At 38.7% G+C, this 7,392-nt stretch overlaps 1 protein-coding gene and 2 pseudogenes across 2 annotated transcripts in view; all 3 read left to right on the top strand.

Annotated features, from left to right (window-relative positions):
- The window catches only part of LOC146472469 (uncharacterized), a 2,091-nt gene extending 1,620 nt beyond the window's left edge, over nucleotides 1–471 (top strand). The window contains exon 2 of the mRNA XM_085119196.1: nucleotides 1–471. This exon is cut by the window's left edge and continues 1,026 nt beyond it. The gene's annotated coding sequence lies outside the window, so the exon portion shown is untranslated.
- Nucleotides 1–7,392, top strand: part of LOC146472466 (uncharacterized) — a 46,972-nt pseudogene that overhangs the window by 18,537 nt on the left and 21,043 nt on the right.
- LOC146472468 (uncharacterized) lies at nucleotides 1,989–6,591 on the top strand (annotated as a pseudogene). The gene is made up of 3 exons (XR_014866571.1): nucleotides 1,989–2,307; nucleotides 2,804–2,964; nucleotides 3,721–6,591. The product of XR_014866571.1 is annotated as an uncharacterized LOC146472468 (transcript).

Below are 7,392 nucleotides of genomic sequence, written 5' to 3'. Positions count from 1 at the left end.
TAAAGTGTTTTCCAGTTTCATAAAATTTACAAGTGTGGGTTATTTCTTCTTTAGTTCTAAGTCTAAAAATCAAGTGCTTTCCAGTTTTGCAGTTTTTGTAGCTATATTATACTATATTGAGCTTATTCAACCTTATTCTTGGAACCCTCCAACATTATTTAGCTTCATGTTGGGGGTTAGGGTTACAAGTATAGCCAATTTAGTTGTAATTGAAGGGCTGGGGGCATAACCGCCTTATGTCGAATGTTTGGCTGTTTTTTTTTTTTTTCGGATATGTCTCAATTTTTGCATGTGGGCTTCGTTTTAGTCAACAAACACTGCCCTGTATTTTTTTTCGTTGGTTTGCTCTTCGTTTTCGAGAAAAAACGTATGCAAAAAACTCAGTTTTCCTAGCGGCATCTTTTGGAGATCTTTTGTTGAACGAGAAACAAAAGAAACCTTTTGTTTCGCTGAACAATGAAGTCAGCGAAGCAGAGTTGTAACTGTATGGCGATATAACCATTCAGTGACTGAAAAAAATTCCGAGCTCGCATTAAGTTATCATAGAAATGGGCAAATGGGCTAAATAGAAAAGTATTTAAGATTAAGTACATTCACAATCAAACCTGTAATTTTTTTGTGAATTGAATTCCCACAAGTGCTCCAACATTTCTGAGAAAGTCCGTGGCTTAAATAATAATCTGCGCGTGAGATGTCCGCTTGCTCGTCGGCCAGATAAAACGACAAATTTGTCCTTGAAGCACAATTCCTTCGCCGTTTGGTATTATCGAATTTCTGCTATTGAATTTGCCGAGTATTCCTTAACAGTTTTTCTTTCAGTTTATCGTTTCGCAAAGGTGTGTTTTCCCTCTGAGAAAGCGAAATTGGCGTCTGAAAATTAGTAGCTTTGCGAGACACGATAACACGGGCCTACTTGTTCTTTTTTCCTTTTCTTTGTTGTTTTTATTTTTTTTGGGAGTTAATACTCCAATCCCAAAGAAAAAGTAGACAGATTTTCTTCATCAGCTGACTCGCTTGTTGCCATCTGCTAGCTTAACATTTTGCTGAAGTTTTCCTCGTTTTTGACTGTTTAATGCCGAAGTCACTCAGGGCATTTGCTTGTATGGTTTTTTTTTCGAGGCATTTGTTTGCTGACATCATCAGCGTGCACAATGGGAATATGAAGCACGCTCACGCAATTGAATTTGACTACTGTCAGCAAATTGGTTTCATCAATAAAACAGAAAGAAATACTAATTCAAAAATTTTGCAAATATAGGCACCCTTAATTACCGTAAAGAAAATTTCCTGCGTTTCTGTGCAAAGAAAAGTAGCCTAAAATAATTCTTTGGAAGACCGGGGTCGCTCATACAAAATTGACAATTCCGAGTGAAGGACATAAACAATAAATTCCAGTTCAAGTCGTGTTTACCAATCATGGGCTGACAGAAAACAAAGTTTTGGAGCACAAAATTTCGATCTCCCTAAACCTGGTTCGTCTGTTTCTTTTCAGTAAGCCTAGGAACAGCAGTCTCACCAAAAAACTAAAAGAATAGTAAAACACATAGTGCAAAAAGGTAGAAAAATGTAAGAATATGTTTCTATTTTTGAAGCGTTTGTACCGCCATCCTTTGTCTTTATGACTATCAGTGCAGTTACACTTGAACAGCAGTTAATTTGTGTTTTTGCTGAAACGTGTATCCATTTCCAGTTGCTGGAGTTGACTGTTCCGTGTAAATTGTAACCCTGTGCAAAAGTAACCCAAACAAAACCCCCTAAAATACTATTTCGCTTTTCATGCATATGAAGTTTCAGTGTGAAAGCGATAGAATTTATCCTAATGAGACAAATGTGTGGTTTGCTTTCTGAACCAGGAAGACACATCAAACGGATGATTTGCTAAATAAAGATTTCACAATGCAACCTAGATTTTACTATAAACGAACCTAAAAAAAATGCGCATATTTCTCTATAGATCTATTGACCTATAAATTTATACTTTTAGGTGGAAACGAAATGTTCAAAAGGACGCCGGGGTACGAGGGCTGCAGCGACGGGACCACCAGGGAAGAGTCGTTCCTGCCAGGAGCACGGAAAATCTGTGCGCCTGCAGGAACAAATGTTTCGAACTGGTGGAACCGGAGCTGGAGTACCACATTTTAACGCAGTTTAACAGCTTAAAAGACAAGGTCCAACAAGACCAGTACTTGAAGGAGCAGATTGTGGCCAGCGACCCCACATGGGTTGGCACCCAGGGAAAAGGTGGGAGGTACTCAGCTACAAACCGAGGAAAAAAGCAAAGTTCCTACAAGTACCACATCACTACAGGTAAATTCGTTTGAATTTACATTAATTTCAAGTATGAGTTGGGTAACTGTTAAAAACGGATACCTCACAGTAGTTCCATTCTCACCTAACGTTTATTCCATCCCCTGAATTTCGGCAAATTTTGGCAAGTTATTCTGGATCTGTTCTCCTAGTACCCGGGTTCAGTCCCTATGTAGGGTGCAGAAGAGAGGGTTCAGGTACTAGACTATTAGAAAGTGTGTCTTTACTTCTTCGCCATGGGGGTGAAATAATCATCATTTTGTTTTGTTTATCATCACATTCGTCTCAAATAGGTGCCATAGAGCCGAAGTATGAGAATAAAGGGTTAATTGAACCGCAGTTTTAAACGTTACATTATGTTTTCTAGGATTGTTCCTCTATTGCTTATAACATTTTTTTTATTTGTGGCTTACTTTTTTTTCCCAATTATGAATTAATTGATTTATTGATTGATTGATTGCTTGCTTGATTGATTGATTGATTGATTGATTTGCAGAAACTAACCGACAAATCAGGGTATGTAAGACAGCATTTATGTCCATCCATGGGATTGGGGAAAAACGCCTCCAGAGATTACGGTCAACACCAACACCAGCAACACGGCAAGGGAGGCACGACAACAGACCGAACAAAATAAAGCCAGAAACCATCGAGCGGGTAAGATAACTTCTGCTTCTACTTAATCGCGCTACTCCACACTTTTGCGAGGGTTAATTTTTTGGGTCGATGCTAGTATTACTACCAGTTCAACTCATGATAAATATACCATAATGCCCGGGTGGGGGGTACTCCCAAAAAAAATATAGCCCAAATAAGGGAGAACCCCCCCCCCCCCCCGGGCTACAATGCTCCTTCAAAATTAAAATCTTACACCAAAATTTTCCGTGCATTTTCCAACTTATGCAATACCATCTTAAATTGAGACGGAAATCATCGTATTTCAAGACAGGAGATAATAAGGTTACCGTTATAACTTCAGGTAGGTATAACTTCAGAGGTATCTTGCGTTCAAGCGATTTAGTGCGTCAGTTTAAGCTGAAGATACCTAAACTCTTATATCAAATTAAAGCTAATACAGCTGGCTATCAAACTATAAAAGAATTTTGAAATAAGATGAATTGTTCAAAGCCCGGTTAAGCTAATCCTGGGTTAAAAAAAACTCTGATTTATGTTTATTGACTAATCGATGAAGATTCTTCCAAAAAATTTTTATCCTTTTGTTTCGAACAAGACTTTTCTTTACCACTTTTCTTAAAATTAGCTATTAAATACATTTTAAACGAGGCGAGAGGAAAACCTTGGTTAATTTTTGATCGGGGATCGGACATGGTCATGCATCGGTACACAATCGACTGCAAAAGTGTTGATATAGTTGATGACTTTAATGACCTTTTTGTTCTTTTTTTATTCTAGATAAAGAATCACATTAAGTCGTATCCTAGAATGACGTCGCACAACTCGAGAGCGGATGCACCATTAAAAAGATTTCTAAACCCCGGACTGAGTGTCCAACAAATGTATCAACAATACCTGGAGGCAAAGGAGCCTGAGGTTGTGCAAAGGGAGAGAGACATCATCAAGGCAAGACAAGAGAGGAGGTTTCCTTTGCCACCGAAAATCAAGCCGGTAGTCACGGAACACAGGTATCGTCACATATTTAACACTGAATTCAATTTAGGGTTCGGTCTTCCCCGCACGGACACCTGTGCCACTTGTGACAGGCTTAGTCTCAGGATTAAGTCCGATTCAAGTGACACAGTTGCCCAGCAGGAATTAGCGGATCACAAGGACAGGGCAGCACAGGGCTACCAGACCATGCGGGGCGACCAAAGGGCAGCTGTCGCCAGCTGGTCTAATACTGTTCGTTCATTAGGTTCAGCTGCCTACAGGTCTGTGGATGCTGTCGACATGATATCATTCGACTTCCAGCAGAACTTGCCTACCCCGAATTTGCACCACAATGATGCTTTCTATGCACGTCAACTTTGGACGTACAATTTTGGAATTCATGATTGTGTTGCAGATAAGGGGTACATGTTCATGTGGGATGAGACAGTGGCAAAGCGTAGGTCTTCGGAGGTCGCCTCTTGTCTGAAGCATTTCTTCGAGGCTTACCGCACGGGTGCTAGGTCTTTAGTTTCATATTCTGATGGTTGCGAAGGCCAAAACAAAAACCTCACTATCGTTGGCTTGTACAACGAACTTCATCGTAGCGGGGTCTACGATATCCTTAATCATAAGTTCCTCCTGAGGGGGCATACCTTCCTCAGGAACGACACAGACTTCGCCCAAATCGAAAAGAGGAAGGCAAGTGCAACCGTGTTTGTTCCGAGTGATTAGTTTTCGGTGGTGAAAGAAGCCAACCGCCGAAACCCCTTCGAGGCTGTTGCTATGCAACGGGAGAACTTTATGAATTCTAAGGTTTCATTTGTGGGCGTTACACTAATCGGTCTTTTTCTTCTCGTGGGTCTTGCTTTCGTGACGTCCACTAGCTTAACTTTGGTTGGGGGGAGGAAGTGAACCCAGTCACCGGCAAGGTAACTTTAGTGCATCATCCAGACGAAGTTTGGACGCGCTGCACTTTATCCGATGGGGAGCCTTGGAGGAAAGGCCAGGAACTGTTCCCTTAGAACAGTTGTACCATACCCCGCTGGTACCAAAGCCTGCTAAGGTCCGTGACCTTAAAAAGATGGCTCGGGAACACATTCCTTCCCCTCAACGCAACTTTTATTTAGAAATGCCTGATCAAGTTGAGGATGGAGATGAAACAGAACATGAAGACAGTGACTAGCTGGTTGTTGTCTTTATTTCTGCGGAAGCTCTCCTCAACTTATTGGCCATTTCTCTCTCTTTCTCTCTGTCGTCCTTTTTCCGGTTAGCTTTGTCTCTTTAACGGCTTTTTTAAAAGCCATTTCTGTTCTGTTTCTTTCTCTCTTCTTCTCGCTCTAGCGGCTTTTTTTCAGTGAGGTTTTTCCGCTATCTTTGTCTCTTTAAAAACGGCTTTTTTAAGAGCCATTTCTTTTCTCTTTCTTTCTCTCTTATCTTTCTCAACCTTGAAAGTACTTTTTTTCCTGCCACTGTCTGTTCGTCCGATATCATTGTCCACAGTGTCCACTCATTTTGAAGAAGAGTGATAACCTGGAGCCCAATTGGCTGAGCGAGTAAGAAGAGGTTATTTCAGGGGTGGGTAGGGGAAGGAGGGTGTATAATACACAAACATGGCGGAACAGAAAGGCTATCACTCTTTTTCAAAGTGACCTGTTGATTTTTTTTAATTTATTATACTTTTTACGCTGTTGTTTTCTTTTTATTATTTTGTACTTTGTTATGTTTAATGGTATTTTTTTCTTTTATTTACATCACTCACACATTCCTTTCTTTTGTTATCTATTTATTGTTTGCTTTGCTTTAAGTTTCATTTTATTTTTCTGCCGTTCAAGTGATCCGTGATTCCAAAAGTTTAAGGAACATTGCGACTAAAATTTAAATTTCTTGCTGACCATTCGAGAATTCAGTTGTTAAATATGGTGTTTTATTATCCAACTTCAGTACCGTAAGAATATTCACGAGAAAAGTACCAAGTATCCCGCGAATTTTGTGTTGTAGGATGCCATTTTATTAGGTTGGTTTTGTTTACAACAACCTACCCCTTACACGTATGGACTGCATTTTGTCTTCCTAGCCCTTTCAGCCTAGCACAACACAAAACACGGTTGTGTTGCTTTCAAGGAAGTAAAGAGTTGGATAATAAAATACCTTGTGAAACGACGTTTTTGTTATTATTAAAGGAGTACGTCATCGTGACCATATTAAGGGTTTTTTCCCCATTTAATAACAGCCACAAATTTTATATGTTCAGGCTAGCATTCTCGAGATTCCTAAAAGTTGATGGGACTCCTTTAATCTTAACTGTGGTCGTGACTCCCAGCTTGATTGGGAATCGAATGTTGGTCGTCGTAGTCTGAGAAAGATCATAATGTGGATTCAAAAATCGCCAAGTAAACTTTCCTAAAAACTGTCATTGTTAGATCTGTTCTCAAAGGACATTACAAGAGAACTGGCATAAATGCGACATAACAAGGGATAACGAAGGATTGCTACATTTCTGCAAGGTAGCTTGTAAGTTATTTAGCATTCCACTTAAAAAAAAACACAACCGAATCAATAGAAGTACATCAGAGTTTTTTGATCAACGCCATAAGGAATTAATTGATGAAAGTTAGAGAGCAAGGTTTTGCTTAACGATTAAACATTTCAAACAGTTGTTCTCAGTTAATTAGTAACAATATTATTTTAGCGATCTTCCCAGTTTCTCCAGGATGTTTGTAGTTACTTAAAGGGGAAGTATCACGAAAACTTGCTGTCATTTCAAAACCCAAAAATGTTTGACTGTCAGCAGAAACAACGAAATAATTGTCGAGTTTGTTAAAAATTATCATCCCAGGGAAATAATACTGTCGATTAGTGCCTCTGGCCAGAGACAGGGTAGGCCGGTTTGGATTGAAACTTGAAAAATATTAGGCTAATGTTTTTCAAGTTGTCGCATTTTTGTTTCCAAAATGCGCTAGAACAGATCACGAGTTGTATCTTCCAAGAATTGAGTTGATTTCTTTCCTCTCGTCATTCAAGAATAAATTATTTGGCAGCTCAGATTGAAGGTCTTATCTCATCATTTTTAACAAAAGATATCAAAAACCCCATGATACGTCCCCTTTAAGTAAAGTAGTTGTTGTAATATGTTGAGTAGTTTTGAACATTAATTTATGATAGTTATTGGATTAGCCATTTAAAAACTGTCAAGATAACAAGAAAGAAAAAAAAAATATTTGTAAGGGAACATCTTTTGTTATAACATTATTTCAAGAAAATTTGTGTAAATATAATATGTAGTTTCGAACATTTATGATAGTTATTGAATTAGCCATTTAAAAACTGTCAAGATAACAAGAAAGAAAAAAAATATTTGTAAGGGAACATCTTTTGTTATAACATTATTTCAAGAAAATTTGTGTAAATATAACTTAGTGGGTTAACACGACACAGTGAGTAAGTTGCTCTAGGATATTTGTAGTTGAACTAGGTGAA

The sequence above is a fragment of the Pavona decussata genome, unplaced genomic scaffold (genome assembly GCF_977016875.1).
Source record: "Pavona decussata unplaced genomic scaffold, jaPavDecu1.1 SCAFFOLD_98, whole genome shotgun sequence".
Taxonomy (NCBI): Eukaryota; Metazoa; Cnidaria; class Anthozoa; order Scleractinia; family Agariciidae; genus Pavona; species Pavona decussata.
The sequence above is the reverse complement of the archived record's forward strand: the minus strand, read 5'-3'. Positions and strand labels throughout refer to the sequence as shown.